Source organism: Pseudophryne corroboree, chromosome 8, assembly GCF_028390025.1.
Source record: "Pseudophryne corroboree isolate aPseCor3 chromosome 8, aPseCor3.hap2, whole genome shotgun sequence".
Taxonomy (NCBI): domain Eukaryota; kingdom Metazoa; phylum Chordata; class Amphibia; order Anura; family Myobatrachidae; genus Pseudophryne; species Pseudophryne corroboree.
The window spans coordinates 206,324,286-206,338,414 of NC_086451.1; the positions used below are offsets into that span (position 1 = coordinate 206,324,286).

Genomic DNA, 14,129 nt, shown 5'->3' on the forward strand with positions numbered 1-14,129 from the left:
AGATCTCTTGGTGATAGAATCCCGTGGACTACGACCTTTGATACCTCCATCCCCATTTTAAATATAGCGAACAGAGCCCTCTGGCCCATAGTCTCCACAGACACCTCTCTTTCATTTAAACATGCTACTCCCATGATGTGCTACAGAAGAGGGCGTAACATCAAAGACCTGGTGGTACACACGGACATTTCTAACTTGTCCAACTCACCAAAGGGGACTTTTCTATCAAAAAGACCAGGTTGCTACCGTTGCTTAGGGTGTACCACTTGTAGCCACATGATTACTGGGCCTTCCTTCACTCTACCCATTATGGGTAGAAAAATCTCCATCAGGCATGTCGTCTCTTGCACTTCCACACACATTATCTATATCATCATATGTCCCTGCAACCTTTGCTGTGTAGGGAAGATGATCAGGACTCTGAGGGAACGCATGGCCCTCCATGTTCTGCCATTAAGGCCACCATCGCAGGGTCCCCTTCCGACCAGCCAGTGGCCAGACACTTCCAGGAGGCCAAACATACACTGGGAGATCTCAAACATATAATCATCGATCATGTCCCCAAGTCTGCTCGGGGGGGGGGGGGGGGGTGATCGCGATGGCCTACTGCTCCGCAAGGAGGTGTCCTGGATCTACGGGCTCAACATGATCCACCCAGCGGGCCTTAATGAAAGAATTGTGTGGAGTACTTTTGGATAGCTGCCTAGAAAGACACTAGTCCTTGTTTCATACAGGCTGTCCAGGAATTGGCTCCACGTTAAGTGGGACTAAGGGGTGCATTGACACACCGGGACTACACTGTATTCATTTATTATGTATAGCGGTACAAGCTGTATTGGGGCTGGTGATATATAAACTTTGTGCTGAGTACCACTACGGGTTATACTACTTATGGTGTCCATCTACACAGCTATTCACCTCCGTCCTGCATGCGAGTACCATCAGCCCCTTTATTTCAATTGGTGCCGACTAGCGGACTGTGGTCAGTATATTGGGTCAGGGTGCGTTTTTTAATAGATGCACGTTTTTTAATAGATGCACATAGATTGTTATGTTCACACTCTATTTGTCTTTATCTCTAAGCGCTGTTCTCTTTGTTCCTCCCCTTTCCCCAGCCTCCGGTCTGGGGGCTCAGCGTCAGGCATTGCCAGGCAACAGATGGCCGGGCTCAGCGCGGACGTCAAGCCGTGTCATCGCCTGGCGCCTCCCCCCTTGCTGGACCTGGAAGCTCGGGAAACACACGCACGGGTGTCGTGGCGGGCTCTCTCTCTTCTTTTAAAAGGTGAGTGGGATTTTCTTTTTCTTTTGATACCTTCACATCTTGAGAAAGGGGTTGAATTCCTCGAAACGTCGATGGATGTTATGTATTGCTTAATACACTGACTTTCTATCAGTCCCTGAGTGCCGTAGTTTTTTCAGTTTTGTGTTCATACTCTTCTGAGGGCACCGGGGCGTGTTGCTACTTGTGGGAGTGCCGGGCTGTTTGTACACTATATATATATATATATATATATACAATAGTATAATCCCTTAGTGCGCTCTTAGTAATTACTACATATGTTTTTATTTTTTTTATTCTTTATATATATATATATATATATATATATACATATATATCAGTTAGTCTTTATGTCAATTAACCAAAATAATAGTACTAACATAAACAAGAAGGGCAAGCTTCAACACAGAGCGTATCCCTTGTTGATAGAGATCAATTAAAATTGATTGGATTCCTATGTGTGCAGACCTATAAGACTACTGTGGGAAAACAAAGGGGAATTATTTATATCCAGTCCATAGGAGGATCCTTTTGTGATTTACAGTTTTATTTGCGGGAATTTTAATCTAACGAAGCAAGACAAACAAATAATATTTCTACATTTGGGAGAAGAGTACAATTTATTAGTTGACTTATTATAAGGAACCCCACTAAATGTCGTCATATTTTGGGAATCTTATTCCTCAAGTTTTCTAATCTATAAATAATTCTAAGCACAATACTTGGCTCAATTAAAAGCCCTTATCTTTTATGAATGATACAGCTTTTGCAAAATAATAGAGAACTGTTATTTAGAAAACACCCCTGAAGAAGTCGCTATAAGACGAAACGCGTTGGATGAAAGCTCTTTTATTTAATTTTATTATATTTTACATGAATAATGTTGAAACATTCAACTGTATTTTCATTGTAAATGAAATGTTCATCAATAATTCAATTTAATGTGAATGTGAATTTAAACTATATTGTCCTTATAATAAAAAGACATATGTGTTTTAAATATGGGTGTTTACATGTGTACGGTCATCCTCTCTTTATGAATTATCCGTTAAACTCAATCTAACTATATCGGTTTATAAAATAAGTGCGCTCCACAGAGATATCTTCTTTATATATATATATATATATATATATATATATAAACGTAAGGATTAGTATTGCGCCACATGTGTGATAAACAGATATGTTGTTTAAAATGCTAGACACTATGACACTCCCCTATGCTGCTAACGGGGCGTCTGCTGTTACCCTAAAAAAATATAGGGGTGGTAAAACACTAAAGACAATGTGGAAAAAAGGAGGGGATGAGGGTAAGTAGCGACCTCGGTGTCCGTAAAAGATATAAAATTGCCAGTATGTTAAAAAATATGAAAAGTCTATTTATTAACATAAAATTCAAACATAAAAGAGATACACAAAAATATGGGACAATATAAAACACAACTGAACTAAAAGCACCAAATAAAAGAGCAAATAAAAGTATCCTTATCTTAGAGAGAGGTAGGTACAGGTCTCCCAACGCGTTTCGTCTGATGAGACTTCTTCACAGGGTAGGGACAAAATGAACCTTGGCAGCTATTTATACCCATAACTCTCAGTGGGAGGGTGGTGACAACATTAGGAGTCCGCACCTACCACCCCATCTGTTACCTCCCCCCTCTCCTTCAACACTCCCACCATCCCAAACCCCACCCCCACCCTCCACGCTAGCCGATATCACCTAAACCCACCTGTCCTCTTCCCTCCTCCCCCCCACCCCTATCCCCATATCCACACCAGCCCGTTAACATCAAACTTACTATTGGTTCACAATTAGCAAAATAGCATTAATTTTGCGGTTCAGAGCATTAACCTGGATGGCACAAAAATTATTACAGTCATACCACGCTGGAAATGCCCAAATACGTCCGATCTTGGAAGCCAAGCAGCAGTGGGCCTGATCAGTACCAGCGAGGGGGACCACCTGGGAAGATCAGGTACCTGTATGGAACAGGAATAAAATAAGTGCCTAAGAAAGGAAAATACTCCTTACTTATCTGCATATGTACAGTCACACTGAGCACGTTATATCGTTCCTACTATATTGGATGCACATAAGCACTATCAATCACACCTCCATACCTCTTTAACCACAGTTACTTTATTTTAATACACACTTTATGTTCTAGTGTCATATTAAGCTCACTTTAATCTCTAAATTTTCCCAGTCCTATTTAATCATCTGTATATCATAATGTTTACTGCATTTGTATTAAGAAGTCTGCTTCATTAATAATACTGTCCTTATTTAAGTTATCTTCTTGCTACTAAAGCCACTGGGTCCTTCCCATTAAGAATGATGTGATTCTGACACTCTCATTCTATTTCTATGTGTGGAACCGTTGCCATGACGACTGAGAACACTGGAGATTCATCTTCATGCAATGGACTACTAGAAAATGGCCGCCGCACACTAAAATCTTATGGACATAATCCTGCCGAAAATGGCCGCCGCTATATGAATATTACAGTCTACTCAATGACATGGGAGCCTCTGAATCCTGCACGAACACACAGCCCATGTGATTGCGCTGAATCGCTGCGGGTGCATGCGCAGAAGAAACCGGATGTGGGGCGGAAGTGACGTGCCGCGTCCACCGCAACCGGAAGTGTGGCGGAAATACCGCTACTTACGGATTTTAAAGACTTTTAGCTTTGCATTGGACCTAAAAACACTCGTTTCTAACTAACAATACTTTATACAACCTCCACTAAGCTGAAAACCATTGCTGTATATGCTGATTCATATGTATAAAAATATGTGTTAACAAATTAGATCACATGACTCCTAATGATGTCACCACCCTCCCACTGAGGGTTATGGCTATAAATAGCTGCCAAGGTTCATTTTGTCCCTACCCTGTGAAGAAGTTTCATCAGACAAAACGCGTTGGGAGACCTGTACCTACCTCTCTCTAAGATAAGGATACATTTATTTGCTCTTTTATTTGGTGCTTTTAGTTCAGATGTGTTTTATATTGTCCCATATTTTTGTGTATCTCTTTTATGTTTTAATTTTATGTTAATAAATAGACTTTTCATATTTTTTAACATACTGGCAATTTTATATCTTTTACGGACACCGAGGTCGCTACTTACCCTCATCCCTTTCTTTTCTCTCTCTCTCTCTCTCTCTCTATATATATATATATATATATCGCCTGCTAAGTGGTTAAATATTGCAAGTAAGTCTCCATTATAACTCCATCCTTTTCTTTTTTGATCCATGCAGTCTGTCAGTGGTATAAATAAATATATATATATATATATATATATATATATATGTAAAACAACAGGAAGAACAATAGCGCCTATGGTGTAGTCTTAGAATCAAATAATGGCTTGACTCAAAGCGTATCAGTCTCCTATTCTGTGGTCCAGAACTCTTGGAATCTGAACGATTTCACTCGCAATCCGACCAAGTTTCTAATTTTGTCAGTGATGTGACAATTTCTAGTAATGCAGTGTTTCCCAATCTCTCTCAATAACTGAGGTACTAATTAATTATGTACTAATATATAATTTAGCAGTAATTGGTAATAAGGCAGGAAAATTAATAGAAAGGTAGGTCCTGGAAGATGAGGGGGCAATTGTCCAAGGACCACCTTCGGCCCAAGGCAAACTTCTAGAATTGTGTTTGTTAAAGGCAAAAGTGTGTAAGAATGGTTATTGCATTCTGGGCCTGATTCAGACTTGTACGCTAACCCGATGGTTACCGTATAAATAAGATGGTGGGGACACTGCGCATGTGTTTTGTGGCTGACGGCGTTTGGTGGTTGGGAAAGGGCGGCAACAGGACTATTTCTCAAAACAGAGGCATATTGCTTCCATTTTGTGGGAGTGCAGAAGTCAGTATTTGTGTCTGGTAATGCAGATTTACTGACCGTGTCGGCAGATCTAAGACAGAAATCTGAGTAACCTGAAGGTTATAATGTAGAGGGAGAAAGGGGATATGGGAAACTTGAGCACAGGTGGTGAAATATGATATGACACTGAATGAATTGGAAAAAACCACAGTAGTTTAGAATTTAATCCTTCATTGAAGGATACTATAGCAGTAACTCATGTGGAGGTGCACCCCTGAGAGTGAACACTAGTATACCAAAAAAGAAGAGGAAAAGACTCTCGTTTTTTTGGGGGCACTCATTGAAAAATATTGCATAAAATCTAACTTTTATTAATTACCTTTAAAAACTGTTGCCACCAACCAGGACTGGGACAAAAACATACACACATAAATACAAAAATGACAAAACAATAGAAAACAACAAAAAAATGACAAAAAAACCACACCTAGGTTTGCGTGTGGTATGAACACGCCATGGGGAGATATGCCTGACGCAGTCAGGGCCAATATGATAAATACTGACACTAGTTCCTGCAACAGGTAGCCTTAACAGTCCCCTAACAGAAGGAGACAAATAGTGGTCTGGTATAGTCGGCTAACACAGGAAACAGAAACACTGTACATAGATTTTCCATCAATACTTCAGTTTCTTGTAATAAATGCTACTGGCGTAGAGTAAATAAGTAACAATGATGGTTTAGTGTGTGTTCAAACTTCATAGTAAGTGCAGTCTCCCCATAGATTGCATGTCATTGGTTCCTATAAAGAGGTAGTAGCGAAATAATCATAGTATTTATTCAGGATCTAGGATATAAACATCCATAGTATAAACAAAAAATAATAATAATAATAATAATCTTGTAAATGTTACAGTGCAAATACTGTTAATTTTCTCAGTGCAGTAAACCGGTAAGCCTTATATTAGTAAATAATTTCTTGGTATCGAGTATCCACTATAAATAACACCCTGATCCATATCTCAGGTACAGGCAGGCTATTACTAATTGAAGTTGTCTGGGCAGACGTATCTAGTATGCTTCAAAAACAAGCTGTAGCAAAAAAAAAAAAAAAAATATATATATATATATATATATATATATATCACTATTGCTCTTCATATATATCCATCATTTCAATATGCAGGAATCAATGTAACCAGTGTAAATATCCAATCTATCCTCTGACACATGTTTCATATTGGTGAGTTAGAGAGGTGAAGAGCAAATGAGCTGCTGCAGATTGCAGAAAAGGGGAAGAAAAAGGCACTCCTATCATAGATGTAGTGGGGTGGCTACTGTTCACTGTGTGACATGCATTAATACAGTGAATGAGCGTGTCCCATCTGCACCTAAGGGTTAGAAACAGGTAGAATGCTTCTGCTTTTGAAAAGATCACCCACGGGCACCCTGATGTAACAGCGCAGGATGTCCTCTGAGTTCTCCTTGCGACAATGAGAGAGCATTGAAAAAAGGGAGATTTAAAGATACATGTTATCAGTAAGATGAAATAAAGAGCACCAAACCCCTTATGAGTGTATGCTGCTTCCTTGCATGTGTAAATACATTGATGCAAGGTGAGCGGTACCTCTTTTTTGCCTATAGTGCCTGGAAGAAAGTAGTTTGGCAACAGTGCTGGGACCCTAATGGTAGTAACGGTCCTGATGCCGCAGGGTATTGCAGGATACGTTACCCACCATGTGGACCCGCCGGCTGTCATTTGAATGGAAAGGTACCTAAGATTGCGCGTGGATATCAGGGTGTGTGGTTCCGGCTCTGGCTGCACTGCACTGAGTCTCCTCAGACAGCTGTTTCGCTTTCTGGCTTCCTCAGTAAGACACCTGAAGGTTACTCAGATGACCGATGGTCCCGTAGAGTGTTCCAATAGTCTTGAGACGCAGCAGTGAATCACGGAAGCAGACAGGAAGCATCTATTCACACCAGACATCTCCTGCTGCATTGGCATATTACCTGTACATCAAAAAAAGGGTGAACATGAGAATGTAAAAATAAGTTTAAGTTAAAAATGGAAAATAAATAAAAACATTAATAATTACAAAAAACAAAAACAAAAATAGATACATTAAAAAAAGAGAACTGCAGTAGGGTAAATGTGTCTAATCAGGGCCGGATCTAGACCTTGTGGCGCCCAGGGTGAAAAAGAGGGTGTGACTTCATGGAAAAGGGGCGTGGTCAGTTATGCCCCCTGTAGCTGTGCCCACAGTGGTATTGCCCCCAGTACTGTGCCCCTTTGTAGAGATGTGCCCCCAGTAGTATTGCCCCAAGTACTGTGAACCCCTGTAGAGTTGTGCCCCCTAGTTGCGCTGCTTACAAAAAAAAAAAATGAATACTCACTATCCCATCTCCTGCTTCATAGTAGCTGCTGCCCTCCATCTCCGGCCACCAGATCTCCTCGGATCTATGGGAGAGATGTCATGACGTCTCTCACATAGCACCGCATAGACACTAGAGGTCAATTATGACCTCTAGCATCTATGTGCCACTCCCACAATGCAGTGCAGTGAGCGATGACTTCATTGCACACTGTACAGCACCGCATCTACACAACACTGGGCGGCACCAGTAGCTGATCTTGTCACAACGGCGGCGCCCTCCGGAAGGCAGCGCCACAGCAAAAATCCTGCTTGCCCATAGCAAGATCCGTTACTGTGTCTAATGCTACTAGGGATACATTAAAATATAATATAGGCAACTGAATTGATACTGAAATTCTTTATGTGAACAATGTTACTAAAATCAAGGAAAATGTTGTGTTAAATAAAAAGGAGAGTTATGGTAAACTTTCCTTTTGTTAACTCTCTTTCTTCAAAGTCTTAGGGTCCACAGGGAAGACAATGGGGGGTATAGGTAGTGATTAGGACCGGGCACGAACCAGTTAAAGCTATAGATGATATCCCAGGATGCTCCGGTACTTCCCCCTTATACCCCACCCACAGCCTGAGGCAAATCAATTTTGTCAACAAGCCCACTGCAAGAGCAGGATAAGAGAGAAGGAAGACTGTACATACAATAATCACATTCTCATGCAACTGAAAATTGAACTGGTGACCGGAAAAACCCACAGAAGTCAGGTGCATCAGGGTGGGTGCCCTGCGGACCCTATGGACCTCAAAGAAAGAGAGTTAACGAAAGGTAAGTCAACAATAACTTTTCTTCTTCAGGGTCCATAGGGCTCCACAGGAGAGACAATGGGGATGACCCAAAGCAGTTGTTCAAAGGAGGCGATGTTCCTGTGCTGAAAGGAGAATCTGGCATCTAAATGAAGCATCCTGAGAGGCAAATGTATCAAAGGCATAGAACCTAAGAATGGTGTGGACAGAAGACCACGAGGCCACCTTGCACAGATTTTCTGCAGACGCGCCATGACAGGCTTCCCATGAAGGACCCACAGAGTGAGTAGAATAAGCATAGACTGTATTCGGCACAGGGAGGTCAGCCTGCATGTAAGCCTGTGAGATAGTCATGCAAAGCCATCTGGCCAGAGTCTGTTTTGCACCTGGACAGCCCCTCTTGTGGAAACCGTAGATGACAAAGAGGGACTCCAGTTTCCAGATGGAAGTTATATGATCCATGTAGATCCACTGGGCACAGACCACATCTAAGGAGGCCTCCACCAATGAGAGGTCTGGGGAGTGGATGGCTGGTACCACAGTCTCTTCATTAAGGAGGAAACGTGAGATCACCTTGGGAAGGTATCCAGGATGATTTTGAAGAACAGCCTTGTCCCGGTGAAAGATCAAAAAGGGAGAGCAACAGGAAAGCATCCCCAAGCCTGACACCCTTTGGGCCGATGTAATAGCCAAAAGGAGAAGAGTCTTTGCCATTTGAACTTCACGGATCCCAGGGGTTCAAATTGAGGCTCTTGAAGTGCTTGGAGAACCACTGACTAATCCCATGGAGTGACTGGAGGGTCAAAGAGGACACCCTGAAGAAAGGTGTGAACATCCAGCAGTAGAGCAATCCTGCTCTGGAACCAGATTGACAGACAGAAACATACAATTTTAGAGCGGCCAGGCAGAGTCCGAGATCCAATACAGCTTGACGAAACGCCAGGGATCAGAAATCTGTAAAAACCAGAGGTTAATAGCATCTTGCAGCACACCACTGGAAGTATGTATGCCACACTCGGTAATAGATGTGGGCTGAGTCCGGCTTCCGCATTCTGAGCATGGTCTGAACCACCAAGCAAGAGAAACCTTTGGACCTTAGGAAGGATCGCTCAAGAGCCACACAATCAAAGACAGATGAGCTGGGTGTAGGCAGGGACCTTGAGACAGCAGGTCAGGTCACAGTGTAAGTCAGGCTCGGACTGTCCCATAGGGGTACAGGGAAACCACCGGTAGGCCCCACTGCCTGGGGGCCCCTCCTACTCTAGGGATCAGGTTCTAGACTGTGTACTTGAATTATATATTATACATATGTTACCTTATATTATACAGGATTATGACGTATTCTCTACAGTACATTGCTGTCATTAATCTGGCACATTATCATGCATGCACTAGCATTAATTACTATATAAATTATCAAGGAGTCCAGACCAGGTACTCTATAATGTTTCGCCAAACCTCTGTGGTGGCTGGCCACACCCCTTTGGAGGTTGGCCACACCCCTTTGGAGGTTGGCCACACCTCTAATCATGGTCCCCTACCACTGCATACCCCCGGTGGGCCCTTCATGCTCCATTCCGACACTGGTGGAAGTGGAAAGGTATCATCTCTGGAAAGACTCTGAAGATTGGAGAACCAATGGTGTCAGCCCAGGCCAGAGCTACCAACAGGACGGTGCCCCCTTCTTTTTCCGAAGGACCAGAGGCAGGAGGGATACCAAAGAGAAGAAGTATCTGGCTGGAAGGTCCATTACACTGTCAGGGCATCCACGAAGGCTGATTCTCGATCTCTTGTTCTGGACCTGTACACTGGAACCTTGTTGGGACAGCTGTGGTCCACATTCAGCTGGACCCACTTGTCCACCAGAAGTTTGATGACCTCTGGGTGTAGAACCCACTTGCCGGCATGCATGTTGTGATGGCTGAGGAAGTCCGCTTCCCAGAAGATCCCAGGCATAAACACTGCCGAGACGGCCGGGAAATGGTGTTCAGCCCATCGAAGAATATGAGCCACTTCCAGCATGGCCAACCGACTGCATGTGCCTCCTTGATGGTTGAGGTAGGCCACCACAGTGCCATTGTCAGACTGGACCTGGACCGGTCTATCCTGGATAATGTCCAATGCCAGAGTAAGTGCTCTGTAGACAGTTCATAATTCCAGGATGTTGATAGGTAAGCAACTTTTGGTGAGAGTCCAGTGGCCCTGAAAGGAGTGTTGACCAGACACCACCCCTCATCCACAGAGACTGGTATCCATGGTCAGAAGTTTCCAATCTGGGATCCAGATGGGTTGATCCTTGTCCTTGACGTGTGAAGCCACCAAGCTAGAGACAGATGAACTTCCGGAAAGAGGGACCTGATCAGATGTGGTTGTCCATTCCATCTGGAAAGGATCAGGTGTTGCAGGGATCTGGAGTGGAACTGGGCATACTCCACCATGTCAAAGCTGGAGACCATGGACACCAAGACCTGCATTGCTGGGTGGATTGACTCTCGGTGACTGTGAAGCAACCTGCATACTCATTGTTGTAGGGCAGAGGTTTTGTCTGCTGGCAGGAAGAGTCTGCACCTGAGAATCAATGAGAGCTCCCAGATGTAACATCATTTGAGAAAGTGTAAGGCATGACTAATTCCAGTGGATTAGCCAGCCGTGGTTTTGCAGGAAGGCAATGGTCAGCTGAAGATGGCGGTGAAGGACCTCCAGAAAATGTGCAAGGATCAGGAGGTCATCCGGGTATGGGAGTATTCTGACCCCCTGACTACACAGCTGCGCCATCATAACAGCCATAATTTTGGGTGCAATAGAAAGACCAAATGGCAATGCCTGAAATTGGAAATGTTGCTTACGGACAGCAAACCATAGGGTTAAACAGAGAAGTGGGTACAGACAGGTTTCAAGCGCTAAAAAACGCTATTACTTCCCTCTTAGATGGTGGGACTGTAGTACATTTGAATGTAGGCATTTCTCCTTCAAATGATTAAAAGTCCTTGCTTTTTCAAGTTCAAAGAAAACATGAAACAGAGATAAAACACATCATAGGGGTATTTCAGATCTGAACGTAGCAGCAAATTTGTTAGCAGTTGGGCAAAACCAGGGCCCTCATTCCGAGTTGTTTGCAGCAGATCATCGCATCGCAAGCGGCGGAAAATTGCAAACTGGGCACGCGCAACAGCTATAATGCGCGTGCGCAAAGATAGCCGTACGATGAATGTGCAAAAGTACAAACGCTTTTTCAGAATGCACTACTCTAACGACAAAGGGCCGTGACGGAGGCGGTGCAGAGGCTTGGCTTCGCTAGCTAACGAAATGGGTGTGAAAGTGGTCGGCTACTGTGGGAGTATGCAAACGGCAGTAGGCGTGATTTTAGCAGTAATGCGTAGCTGATGGTTGTAGGTACACAAAACATGTTCGCAAGACGAACGCAGCACAGGAGTAAGTCTGGAGCTACTCAGACCTAGCGATCTCCTGCAACAAGTGTGTGTCAGGGCATATTTAGCTGTTAATTGGCAATCTAAAGCAGCTGCTGAGCAGATAATTGCTAAACACTGCAGTTACAAATGACTCTTACAGCCAGTAAGTGCTTTTAAACATACCAATATACCATTTATTGTACCATGTACAAATCTGACACACTAAGTATTTGACATGTGTTTTTCTGCTTAATTCATTTAGTATTCTCTTAAAAGCATATGTCTGGTTTGTTGACAAAATATTGCCATTGAGCAAGTGTTTATAAGGCAACTTGCAAACTACATCTGCTTAATACAAACATGTCATGTTTTCCATATTCAAGATTTATGAATATGCAATGTTTGTGCCCTTTGTCCACAAAACAAAATATGCTATGTAAAAGTGTACAGTACACATTTTTCTATAATGCATAAACTACAAATAAACACACAATATACACACAAACAATTTTTTTTAATAACATTTTTTACTTAATAAATGAAAACAATACAATAAGCCAACATGGCTGGAATTAAACCGCATGATAAATCTTAATTTACATATGTCTGTAAATTTTTGGGAAACAATTTGTAGCTTGCATAGCAACAAACACCTGTCAGCAGTGGTTTTCAGATCACAGAAGTCAGTACTCGGGGTCCCCCATCTACTGGCCAAAGAAACAAACAAAAAAAAAACTGTTGTGAACCCCCAGCCAGAGGATCCTGTTGATCAAACTGAGGTAGATTCTGGCCACAATACACAAACCCAAACAGCACACTAGGAAGAGGAAGATGGATCAAGTGTACAGGAAAAAAAAACTCACAGGCTACTAACAAAAAGAAAAGTCATCAACCCCCTTTCAGCATGAGGGAGCTGTACATTCTGGCCCCACAAGCCAAACAAAATACATATAGGCAACATGGAAAACATGGGTGCTGGGCAATGTTGCCGCATCTGGAGAGACATTACTTTCTCTTCTTTCGCCCCGCCTGACATGGTTGGTCACTGGTAGGTCTGCAAAGTGACCTTCGAGGGCCCTGCCCAGTGGGATCTTCTTCCTTGGCAGGGGTAGGGGAGGGAGCAGGTGTTGCAGTCTCCCTGCCACTGTGGGAAAGTAGGCCAGAGATGTACTGTAGAGCTTGTACAACTGAGCTAGAGAATTGTTGTACAGAGGAGGTGAGTTCTGATTGGCCCTGTCTGAGTTCTGCCACACCTTGCTCAACACAGGCGGTTTGCTCAGTGAGCCGAACAGATATCTGGCGTACCTTCCGGGTCATCACGTCCTGAAATTGACTCAGCCTCTCACCATGACTGGCAATTTCAGTGAGAATTGCTGGGAGAGAGGGTTGGTGGGGGGGCCAGTGTGTGTCTGGCCAGGTGAAATCGGCGGACCCATACTGGAGGACTCACTAGGTCCCCCCGCCTCAGCCTCCGCCAGATGCCCCTCCTCTGACTCACCAAGCTCACCCTCCTGTGCTGTGTTATGTAAAAAGCAAATATAATGTGAGACAAAAGGAGAGAAAAATGTTAAAAATAAATTTAGTCACAAATGTATACAATTCAATTACAACAGATCACTCTATATGTCTGTAAACTTACCGGGCAAGTCATGTAGGTTGACAATCTCAGGCAGGTCCATGTCCATCCTTGACACCCCACCCATCTCCTCGTAGCTCACACAGTCCATCGCCAGCTCCTCTAGGTTAGTATACTCCACAGTGGCAGCAGGTCCACCCCCTGTTGCCCTCGAGGCATTCCACTCAGCAGACCTCTTGGCCTTCAGGCGGGACTTGAAGTCGGCCCAACTACATATGTGATTTGAATTAGGGGAAAGGAAGATAAATATTATAAATACATGTTTTGCTTGCTTGTTCTACACGTTTTGTATTTGGTTGCTATAGGCAACATCACATATAGCCAAGTTTTTTGTTTTAAATAAAACAGCAATTGTGTGTCAATATGCACTTACCATCTTCTAACTTCCTGTGGGGTTCGAACAATTTGGCCAACTTCATTTATGCGATCCGTAATATCTCGCCAGATGCGGTCTTTTGCCGCAGCACCCATGTTTTTATTGCCTATATGTATTTTATCCATGTCTTGTGGGACCAGAATTTGCAGCTCCCTCTTTGAAAATGGGGGCTGCCGCCTTCTCTTTTTGCTCGTAGCCTGTGAGCCCTCGTCCTGTACCTGATCACCATCTTCCTCTTCACTTGGTGGGTGGCTTGTTTGGGGTATGTGTAGCCCAGAATCTACCTCAGTTTCACCAGCATCTGTCTCTGGCAAGGGACACACAGCAGCCTCCTGTGTGTGTTGGCCAGAAGATGGGGGTGGTGCAGTACTGGTTCCTGCAACTTCACCATCACCACTGGCAGGTGTTTGCAGCT

General features: G+C 43.4%; 1 pseudogene; it reads left to right on the forward strand.

The window, feature by feature from the left end:
- Positions 1 to 3,148: 3,148 nt before the first annotated feature.
- On the forward strand, positions 3,149 to 3,268 carry LOC134950051 (5S ribosomal RNA; annotated as a pseudogene).
- Positions 3,269 to 14,129: the final 10,861 nt, after the last annotated feature.